The sequence below is a fragment of the Hypanus sabinus genome, unplaced genomic scaffold (genome assembly GCF_030144855.1).
Source record: "Hypanus sabinus isolate sHypSab1 unplaced genomic scaffold, sHypSab1.hap1 scaffold_1339, whole genome shotgun sequence".
In the NCBI taxonomy this organism is placed as follows: domain Eukaryota; kingdom Metazoa; phylum Chordata; class Chondrichthyes; order Myliobatiformes; family Dasyatidae; genus Hypanus; species Hypanus sabinus.
The window spans coordinates 45,209-56,329 of record NW_026779409.1 but is presented as its reverse complement, the minus strand read 5'-3'; the positions used below and the strand labels follow the sequence as shown (position 1 = coordinate 56,329).

At 42.8% G+C, this 11,121-nt stretch overlaps 1 non-coding gene across 1 annotated transcript; it reads right to left on the bottom strand.

Moving 5' to 3' along the window:
* Window positions 1-10,052: 10,052 nt before the first annotated feature.
* On the bottom strand, window positions 10,053-10,166 carry trnal-caa (transfer RNA leucine (anticodon CAA)). The gene is made up of 2 exons: window positions 10,129-10,166; window positions 10,053-10,087 (listed from the first exon to the last, which is right to left on the bottom strand). It is a non-coding gene; the product is annotated as a tRNA-Leu (tRNA).
* Between the last annotated feature and the right edge of the window lie 955 nt (window positions 10,167-11,121).

Below are 11,121 nucleotides of genomic sequence, written 5' to 3'. Positions count from 1 at the left end.
GATATATAAAACTCCTATTGCCTCTGTTATTACTAATAATTGTAGATCTCTTTTTTCAACTTTCACGGAGGACAAGACAAGGTTGTCTATTAAGTCCTTTGTTATTTAATTTAAAATTAGAATCCCTTGGTATCACTCTTCGTGAAGCTAAAGATATTCATGGGATTCTTGTGAAGGAGATTTCTGTTTACGCTGACGATTTTCTGGTTTATGTATCTAATCCAGAGGAATCTCCCTGCCTTGCTAAATTTATTTCATGAATTTGGAGATTTTTCAGGATATAAAATAAATTTTAATAAAAATGAACTATTTCCTTAATGAATCTGTTTCTGAATATGATAATACTCCTTTCAACATTATGGATTTTTTTAGATATTTATGTGTTATAATCTCTAAAAAAAATAAGGATCTTTACAAAGCTAATTTTGTTCCCTGAGTAGATTCTATGAAGTATTTATTTAGTGGATGGAACCCACTTACATTTCCACTTGTTGGTCACATCCTTATAGTCAAAATGCTGATTTTACCAAAATTTTTATATTTTCTGAATATCCCTGTTTTTTTGATGATGTGTTTTTGATCGGATTGATTCTATTATCTCATCTTTTATATGAAATGATAACAGAACAAGAATTAGTAAATGTTACTTACAAAAATTGAAAAAGGATGGAGGTCTTACTTGGCCTTATTTAAGAATGTATTACTGGGCTGTTAATGTGCAATGTATGTCCTTTTGGTTACACTGGGTTGATAAGAATGAACGGCCAATTTGGGTTGATCTGGAATTGAAAGCTGTGAAACTGTTTTATTTAACCTCGGTATTGGGAGCTGCTTTACAATTGGCTAAAGTTGCTAATTTAAATTTAGACCCTCTGATTAAGTATTCTTTACAAATTTGTCTCCAGTTCTGTAATTTTTTAATCTAAAAAAAATTATACTTTATAGTTTAATTTATTATAATTTTTTAAAGCATTCTTTGAGTGATCCAATTTTTTTACTTTGGAAAATAAAGGTATTAATTCTTTTTTGGATCTATTTAAAGAAGATAGACTGATGCCTTTTGAACAATTAGTTGATAACTGTTCTCTTTCGTACTCACACTTTTTACAATAACTTCAAGTTAGACATTTCTTACAAAAACATTTAACTAATTTTCCTTACATATTGAATGCCGGCTTGTTAGGTACTATTACGAGTATGAAGCCTTTGATGAAGGTTTCCATTGGAAGAATTTATAAATTACTATCACAATGGGATAAGTGTCCTTTATTTAAGATTAAACAAAACTGGAACTTAATTTGACTTTTATGACGGAGGACTGGACACGGATTCTGAAGTTGGTTAACTCTTTTTCGATTTGTGCTAGTAATGCACTGATTCAATTTAAAGTTGTACATCATTACTATTTGACGAAGGAGAGATTGTCTGAAATGTTTCCTGATGTTGATAGTTATTGTGATAGATGTAAAACTGAGACAGCTACACTGACACACATGTTTTGGTCTTGTTCTACACTGGAACAGTTCTGGAAGTCAGTTTTTTTCTACAATTTCTAAAGCACTTGAAATTAGTTTACAACCTAACAAATTAATTGTACTTTTTGGAATAATTCCTCAAAATCTCCAAGCTATTTTTTTTGTCTGACCAACATGTTATTGTGCTTGTTACACTGATAGCTAGGAGGGCCATTCTGTTGAAGAGGAAAGATATGTCGGCTCCCACTCTGTTACAATGGTTCTTCCAAGTGATGCTATGTCTTAGTTTGGAGAAAATTAGAAGTTGAACCTTTGAACCTGTGTTTGAATTTGAGAAAACGAGGTGTTCATTTTCTCGTTATTACCATTTGAGTTAATTGATAATTTTCTCCATGATCTAATTGTATTTTTTTTTCTTGCTGGCGGTTTGCTGGTTATCTTTAGAAGCATTTTTTTATAACGCATGGCTCCGGGGTTGAGTTCTTAGTATTTTTTTCCTCACTTTTCTTTGCTTTAGTGTTTTTTTTTTCTTTCCTTTTTTTGTGTCACCATATTTTTCAATCTTTAAAACAATGTTTTTTTTTTCCTTGACGCATTGTAAGTGTTATTTACTTTGATGTACGCTTGTTATTTTGGACAATAATAATGAAAAGATTTGAGTAGTTCAGACTCAGCAGAAAGCAGCTGATTGGGCAATCGAGGTCATGTGACCAAGCAGTCTGATTGGGTAATCGTAAATTGAATAGCTCAACAAACAAATAAAAAGCGGGGTAGATCAACTGGAGCGGCCAGTGAATGAGTGGGGCCTGAGCAGCAGTGGAGCTTTGAGGCTTTGACTCGAGAGGTTTTGGCGAGCAGAGGCGGAGGACGAACTTGCTCCCAGTGGGTTTATTAATTTAATTTAATTAAGTTAATTTAATTAACTTAGGAGTTGGTGATGGAGGCAGAAGATAGGGTAGTCCAGTGCTCCGATTGTAGGATGCAGGAGTCAGGGACAGCACAATTGTCTCTGATGACTACACCAGCAACAGAAGCATCCAGCTTCAGCTCTTGTCAAACTGAGTTAGGGAACTGGAGCTGGATGAACTTCGGATCATTCGGGAGGCAGAGGCAGTAATAGATCGAAGTTTCGGGGAGACAGTCTCCCCTAAAAGTCAGGAGACAGGTAACTAACTGGGTGACTATCCGGAGAGGGAGGGGGAATAGACAGAGAGAGCAGAGCACCCCTGTGGCCGTTCCCATCAACATTAAGTTTTATGTTTTGGAGATTGTTGGTGGGGATGACCTACCAGGGACAAGTTGTAGTGGTCGTGTCTCCGGCACAGTGACTGGCCCCTTTGCTGAGAAAGGAAGGAGGGAAAAGAGGAGAGCAGTAGTGATTGGGGATTCGATAGTTAGGGGGACTGATAGAAGGTTCTGTGGGAAAGATCGAGAATCCTGGATGGTGTGTTGCCTCCCTGGTGCCAGGGTCGTGATATCTTGGATCGAGTTCTCGGTATTCTCAGGAAAGAGGGTGAGCAGTCAGCTGTGGTCCGAGTGGGGACCAATGACATAGATAGGAGTAAGGATGAGGTCCTGAAGAAGGAATATAGAGAGTTAGTATAAAAGGTAAAAAGCAAGGGGGGTAATCTCAGGCAGAGAGAGTAGGAACTGGAAGTCATGGCAGTTGAATGGGTGGCTGAAGAGTTGGTACAGGGGACAGGGGTTCAGACTTCTGGAACATTGGGATCTCTTCTGGGAAAGGTCTGACCTGTTCAAAGTGGACCGGCTGCACATGAAAAGGAAAGGGACCAATATCCTGGCGGCCAGGTTTGTTAGAGCTGTTGGAGAGGGTTTAACCTAGTTTGGCAGGGGGTGGGAATCAGAATGTGAGTGCAGAGATTAGGGTACAAGGACAAGGGCATGAAACTATGTGTTCTGATTTGGTGAGGAAGGACAGGCAGGCGATAAAACATAAATGTAGCCACAGAGGGGTTGAAATGTGTCTATTTCAATGCTTAGAGTGTTGGGAATAAAGTGGATGAATTTAGAGCATGGATCAGAATGTGGAGTTATGACACTGGCCGTTACTGAAACCTGGATGAAGGAAGGACAGCATTGGCTGATGGAGGTACCGAGGTTGAGGTGTTTTAAAAGGAATAAGGTGGGAGGTAGAAAGGGCGGGGGGGGGGGAGTAGCAGTACTGGTCAGGGATAGTTGCACATCTATAGAAAAGGGAGGACGCTGCAGAGGGAGTGTCCACTGAGTCGGTGTGGGTGGCAGTCAGAAATAGGAAGGGGACAATCACGTGTGCTGGGAGTAGTCTATCTGCCCCCAACTAGCCCTTCGGACACCGAGGAGCAGATAAGCAGGCAGATTTTAGAATGGTGCAGGAAATACAGGGTTGTACTTATGGGTGATTTCAACTTCCCTCATACTGACTGACACCACCTGACTGCACGGGGGATAGATGGGGCTGAATTTGTCAGGTGTGTTCAAGAAGGATTCCTGATACAGTATGTGGACCGGCTGATGAGAGGAGAAACCATACTGGATCTAGTTACAGGTAATGAACCTGATCAGGTGGCAGAGCATTTTGGTGAGAGTGACCTCAACTCCCTTAGCTTCAGAATTGCTATGGAAAAGGATAAACAGCCAATGGGAAAGTGCTTAACTGTGGAATGGCTAACTGAAGGGATGAGGCAGGAACTAGTGGGAGTAAATTGGAAACAGATGTTCAAAGGTGAAAGCACAGAAGTAATGTGAAGGAAGTTTAGGGAACACTTGGGCTGGGTTCAGGATAGGTTTGTCCCACTGAGGCAAGGAAAAAGTGGTAGAAAAAGGGAACCATGTCTGACAAAACGAGGCAACTCGTCAAGAGAAAGAAGAAAGCATATGTTCGATATAAGAAGCAGGAAGCAGGAGAGGCTCATGAGAAATATTGGGTAGCCAGGAAGGAGCTTAAGAAAGGATTTAGGAGAGCTTGAAGGGGGCATACGAAGGCCTTGGCGTCTAGGATTAAGGTAAACCCCAAGGTGTTCTATGCGTATGTGAAGAGCAACGATGACAATAATGAAGATGGGGCCGCAATAGGATAAAGAGGTCAACATGTGCCTGGAGGCGCAGGAGGTTGGACAGTTACTAAATGGATACTTTGCTTCAGTATTCATAAGTGAAAAGGATCTTGATCAGGGTGAGGTCGAAATAGAACAGGCCTATATGCTGGAGAATGTGGAGATTAACGAAGAAGAAGTGTTGGATCTTTTTAAAAACCACAAATCCCCAGGTCCGGACGAGATATACCCCAGGTTGCTGTGGCATTGAGAGAAGAGATCGCTGGAGCAGTAGGATCTTTGAATCCTCTTTGGCTGCAGGGGAGGTGTCGGAGGATTGGAAAACGGCTAATGTAGTTTCCTTGTTAAAAAAGGTAACAGAGAAACCTAGTGAGACCTGGTATAGACAAGTGAGTCTTACGTCGGTGGTCTGCAAACCATTGGTAAGGATTCTTAAGGATAGGATCTACGAGCATTTGGAGAAGTACAGACTCCTCAAGTATAGTCGACCTGGCTTTATGAAGGGAAGATCGTACCTCACGGGCCCAATTGAGTTTTTTGAAGAGGTAACAAAATAAATTGATGAGGGTAGGGCGGTAGATGTCGTCGACATCGATTTTAACAAGGCATTTGACAAGGTACTCCGCGAGAGACTCATCCAGAAATTCATGAGGCATGGGATCAGTGGATCCTTGCTGTTTGGATTAAAAAATGGTTACTGGAGTTGTGGAAGGGAAGTATTCCGCCTGGAGGTCGGTGACTAGTGGAGTGCTGCAAGGATCAGTCCTGGGACCCCTGCTCTTTGTGATGTTTCTAAATGACCTGGATGAAGACGCAGGAGGATGGGTGTGTAAGTTTGCGGATGACACGAAGTTTGGAGGAGTTGTGGATGGAGATGTAGATTGTCGAAGGTTACAAGAGGGTATGTACAGGAAGCAGAGTTGGCCAGAATAGTGGCAGATGGAGTTCAATCCGATTAAGTGTGCGATGATGCATTTTAGAAGGACAAACCAGAAGGCTGAGCACAGGGTTAATGGTCGGTTACTTTAGAGTGTGTATGAACAGAGGATCATTGGGGTTCAAATCTATTCATCCCTCACGGTCGCTGCACAGATTAATAGAATAGTTAAGAAGGCATGTGGGATGCTAGGCTTCTTTAATAGGGGGATTAAGTTCAAGAGTAGAGAGGTCATGTTGCAACTCTACTAAACTTTGGTGAGACTACACTTAGGGTATTGTATTCCATTCTGGTCACCTCATTATAGGAAGGATGTGGAAGCTATGGAGAGGGTGCAGAGGAGATTTACAGAGAAATTGGCTGGATTGGAAAACAAGTGTTATGAGGCATGATTAGCAGAGCTGGGACTTTTTTCTTTGGAGCATAGAAGGATGAGAGGGGTCTTTATAGAGGTCTACATGATTATGAGAGGCATAGATAAGGTGCTAGCCAGTACCTGTTTCCCAGGGCACGAATAGCAAACACCAGAGGGCATGTATACACAGTTAATTTAAGGGCTAGAAGTTTATGGAGACATTTTTTTACACAGACGGTTGTGAGTGCCTGGAATGACTTGCCAGGGATTGTGGTGGAGTCTAAAACATTAGGGGTATTTAAGAGCCTCTTGCACAGGCAAATGGATGAAATACATTTATGGGTTGGCTCAAAATCGAGCGCCGAAGGGTCTGTATTGTGCTGTCATATCCTGTTGTCTAGTGTCTTCTAGTGTCATTTTCAAACCGTGTCCACTGGTGCCTGTTAGTGCCCGTGGAATTCTGGGGCTTAGTACTGATAAATACCCATACAATGGCTACTTTTCGTTGAAGCTGGCATTTATGGAAGCAGATGTTGGAGTAACTGAGACTATGGAAACGGATGGAACTTTTTTATTCTTGTGAGAAGGTTCCAAGGAGCAAGCAAAGAGAGAAGTAGAGAGAACTTTTTGAGCACTTTGTCCATTCACCATGTGTTCAGAGCTGCTTTTAAGGAGGTTCAAGTTCCTGCTAAGTAGGATTATGAGCGGAAAGGAGAAACTGTGAGGTGCATCCCGTCGAAACCTGTCATGTTACATTCTGGGAGCAGCTAGAGCGACCGGAAAACCTAAATTTGCTGAAATGTTCGAGGAAGGGAAATGGAGATTAACTGATAACGTGTTGGAACGTGAAGACGCCTTTTCCACTTGCAGTTCTGAGTTTGATTTCTCCAAGAGTACTTGCCACAGTATTAGAGGAACCGAGGGCATCTATTTCCGAGAGAGGTCTCGCTGATTGGTTCCAGCGGGGGTTCCTGACATTCATCCGCAGCTGATGAAACAGAGGGAAGCTAAGTTTAGTCATGGAGCAGGAGCGCCTAAGCCGCCGGGAGACACAAGTGACAGACACCGGGAGAGACGGTCCAGTAGTCAGCTGGGTGACACGAGTAATAGAGGCTCTCCAAGGGGTGATTTGATGCGCGAACCACTCACTCTCCTGAATTCCCCTGAGTAGAGACCCAGAACCAGCACATGCATGACAAAGCTTTCAACCCTGGAATAATTTTCTAAACCACCTCTGAACCGTCTCCAGTGTCAGCACAACCTCTCTCAGACAAGGGGCTCCAGACTGCTCACAATACTCGAGGTAAGGCCTCAACAGTGCATTTTAAAACCTGAAAATTCCATCGCTGCATCCATACCCCATTCCTCTGGAAATGATCGCGAACATCGCATTGGCCTTCCTCACCACTTTCGCAACCTGCATGTTCACCTTCAGGGAATGCTGGACGAACAACGTTGAGTCCTTTTGCACCTCAGATTTTCCAATTTTCTCTGCGATGAGAAAATAGCCTTCCATTTTATTTCTTCTGCTCAAGTGCAGCACCATACATTTTGTGGCAGTGTTTTATGTCTGCCACTTCATTGCCCATTCTCCTCATCTTCCTCTGTCCTTTTGTAGACTTTCTACTTCCTCCAGATTTCCTACACCTCCACCTATCTTCATCTAGACCACAAACCTATCCGTATGATCATCAATTCCAGCATCCAAGTCATTAACACATAAAATAAGAGTATTCATCCATCGGTTGTACTGTATCCTGCAGTTCCGTTATATATTATGCAACCTCAAATGCAACTCTCTTTATGTTTAATCTAATACGCTTATTTTGTCCAGATTTTGTTTTTATAGCTTTTGAAATCATATTTACTATATGTATTGTGTTTCAGCTTTACGTGAATAATTTCAAATCGTGCATATTCGATCCTCTGTCAATGTGTAATTCATCTGGTTGTCTCTGAGAGAGGTTAAATCTAAACAAACTCCAGTGAGCTTCATAGTCGCCCTGGATTATTACGTAAAATAACAATTAATATTGCTATTACCATTATTCTATCACTTGACTTTGCACAAATTGCTGTGTTGTACTCATTGAGTGTTTTGACCGTCCTGTTAGTGCGGTCCTTCATGGATTTTATTGTGTTTCTTGGATGCCCGCAGGAATGTCAATCTCATTGCTGCAAATGGTGATATATGCATACAGGTATGCTGTGATGCAAAATTTACTTTCGGCTTTGAACTTTGAACCAATTGGGCCGAAGGCTATTTTCCATGCTGTACGACTTAAAATATCTGCATTGCAAAACAGGGAAGAGTGGCCTGTTAAACAATGGAAAGTGAATATAATCCAGTCCAGAATGATCAATCCGATATTCCCAAATCCAGAAAGGTGTTAAGCGCACGCTACGGAGCTCCGCGGCAGATGCACGTTTGAGAACGTCGATGTAAAATGCCTTTTCAATATAGAGACCAGCAACGTGTCTGAATGGCCCCGATGTCACTCTGTCCAATAAACAGCCGCGGTTGAGAAGGTGATGCAGACACTCTCAAACAGGCCTCTTTCTCATCAAACACCGCAGCCCGAATCCCATGTAACCTGTTGTTCTGCTCTCTGTTGTGACTAAAACAAAATCTTTATGTTAATTGTGTCTTTCTCATACTCCCAAACATACCACGCTTTGATCGCTGCAGTAAAATTACAGTGATTACATTATAAAAAACAGCACATGGAAAACAGAGTATTTGTCGTGAGTGGGATTGGAACCCACGCCTCCAGTTGGAGATCAGAACACTCGCGTTTAATAGGAAGCGACTTACTCGCCTTAAGTCTGGCGCCTTAGACCACTCGGCCACCCTGACCGCTCTGCAGTACTCTCTCCACATGCCATATAAACAGCTGAATTTCGGAATAGTCTGAATGACTGCTTTGATGAGAGGGTATACATACAAACACTCTATATCCTGGGATTCGAAATGAATATGGACGTGATGCATTTTCTCAGGTTGCGAGCATGTGCGGAATCAGAGCGTACAGCATCACAGCACTGGAATTGAGCTGCACCCCGTTCAGGCCATCCTCCAGAGAGAGGATGACGAGGATTCGGAGAGTGTGCGGAAGAGCATCACCAAGATGCTACCTGAAATAGACGGTTTGTGCAATAACGAGAGTTTAGTCAAACTTGTTCTTTTTCTCTGGACCATCGGAGGTGAGGGGGAATCCGACAGACGTTTCTTAGATTTTCAGGCATAGATATTGGTAGTGCATGCAAAAGTTATCTCCATTCCAGGGTTTACAAGTCTTTAAACGATCCTCTCTTAGGGCATACATTTCAACTAAGAGGGGATCGTTTCAAACACGATGTGCCAACAATCCATAACTTTATGTCGGCAAAACCAAGGACTGATTGTTGTCTTCAGCAGAGGGAAAACCAGAGGTTTTTGAGCCAGTTCTCCTTGAAGGATCAGAGGCGGGGCGCGTCTGGAACTTTAAATTGTTGGAATGACTTTATCCTTTGCTTTCTAAGGAGACTGCGGAGATTCAGCATGAGATCAAAAACCTTGATGAGCTTCTAAAGAGGTTTCGTAGAGAGTATATTGTCTGTCTGCATTGAGACAGGGTACGGAAATACCGTACCTTTGAAGGAAAATCTTTAAAAAGTTTATTGAATTTTGCCCAGTCCATCACGGGAAAAGCACTGCCAAACATTAGGCACATCCACATAAAACGCAGTCATAGAAAAACAGCATCCACTGTCAGAGGTCGTCACCGTCCTGCCATGCTCTTTTTTCGCTGCTGCCATTGGGTAGATGGTACAAGAGCCTCAGGATTCGCACCACCACGTTCAAGAACAGTTACTACCCATCCGACACCGGACTTTTGATCAAAAGGTGATAGTGTACACTACATGCCCAACCATTGAATATTCCGACGACCAATCATTTCACTTTAGAAACTATATTGATCAGCTGAGTATGCCAGGAGGAGCTCAGCAGACCAGGCTGCATCTATGGACAGACGTAAGCAGTCGGCGTTTCGGGACGAGATCCTTCACCGTGAAATTGTTTCTGAATAAATCACTTACCCACAGTTCGGTGTACGGTGATCTATTGTAATGCGATGGACAGTGTCAAAAACATAATCTTATCCTCCAACAGTTTTTCTAATCCACCTCAACAACCCAAGGTTTGTTTGCAGAAATAACGTCGCCTCGATTGAATGCTTAAAGACAAATTATGTCAGGAGTGGGATTCGAACCCACGACCCCAGATGGAGACCAGAACACTCCCGTTTGGTGGAACGACTTTCATTCCTTGAGTCTGGCGCCTTAGACCACTCGGCCACCCTGACAACTTTTGATGTGTGTTTGAGAACGGAAAGAATGCCTGACTTGTAAGCAAAGTTATATACACACAATCACGCATATCGACCTGCCAATCGGAAATGAAAGCGAGAGTGTTACAATTTTCTCAGGTTAGGCAACTTCTGTGGAAAGTAAAGCTGTAAAACAATTCCAAAACGAAGACTCGTGAGACGCGTCTCGGCAAGAATTTGTGAAGGATGTTTGCTGAGATGGATGAGAACGCTTGGAAGACTCAATAATTTTACATTTAGGGAAGCAGAGAAATAAACGTTTATAGACAGGACTGAATCTGAAAACTGGGTGGGAGTTGATCGCAACAATGTCAACAGAAACTGATTACCGGTTGTTCAATGATACCGAGCAGCGCTGCTTTACAGATGGATGCTGTTAAGTAGACTACAAGGCCCAATAATCTGATGATTGTGGAAGAAAGCGAAGATGTGCCAAGTTTCGCAAGAACATAAGACATCGTGCAGAAAGGCCGTTTGGTCTCCTGTGTTTGTTTCATCATTCCGTCACGGATGAGTTATTACAGTCAGAATGTTGCTCAGGCTTGTAGATCAATGTTTAATCTGTCGGAGAGGAAACAGAAGCAGGGTGTTTTGGACGTTAGAGCAGCGGCCTTTCTGAGAGATGAGACGCATTACAGAACGTAATTCGCTCAGGTTCTCTGATCCAGTGTTAACGGCACTGAACACATTAACACAGGGCAGGGACAGGCTCTGGATGTCATCGACTCAGTAAAAGGCTCCTCGCGGGATGTGAAAGACGGGGAGGCCTCCAGAGTTCCTGATGACGACTCCTGCCGGAAGTGCTCACAGCTGCAGCGTGTAGCAATCCGCCCTGGGGTGCAGGAGTTGAAGCTGGATGAACTCCGGTTCATTCAGAGCCTCGGACCTGATGGACCTGCGCATATAGAGTGATAGGACAGCCAGGGTGAAG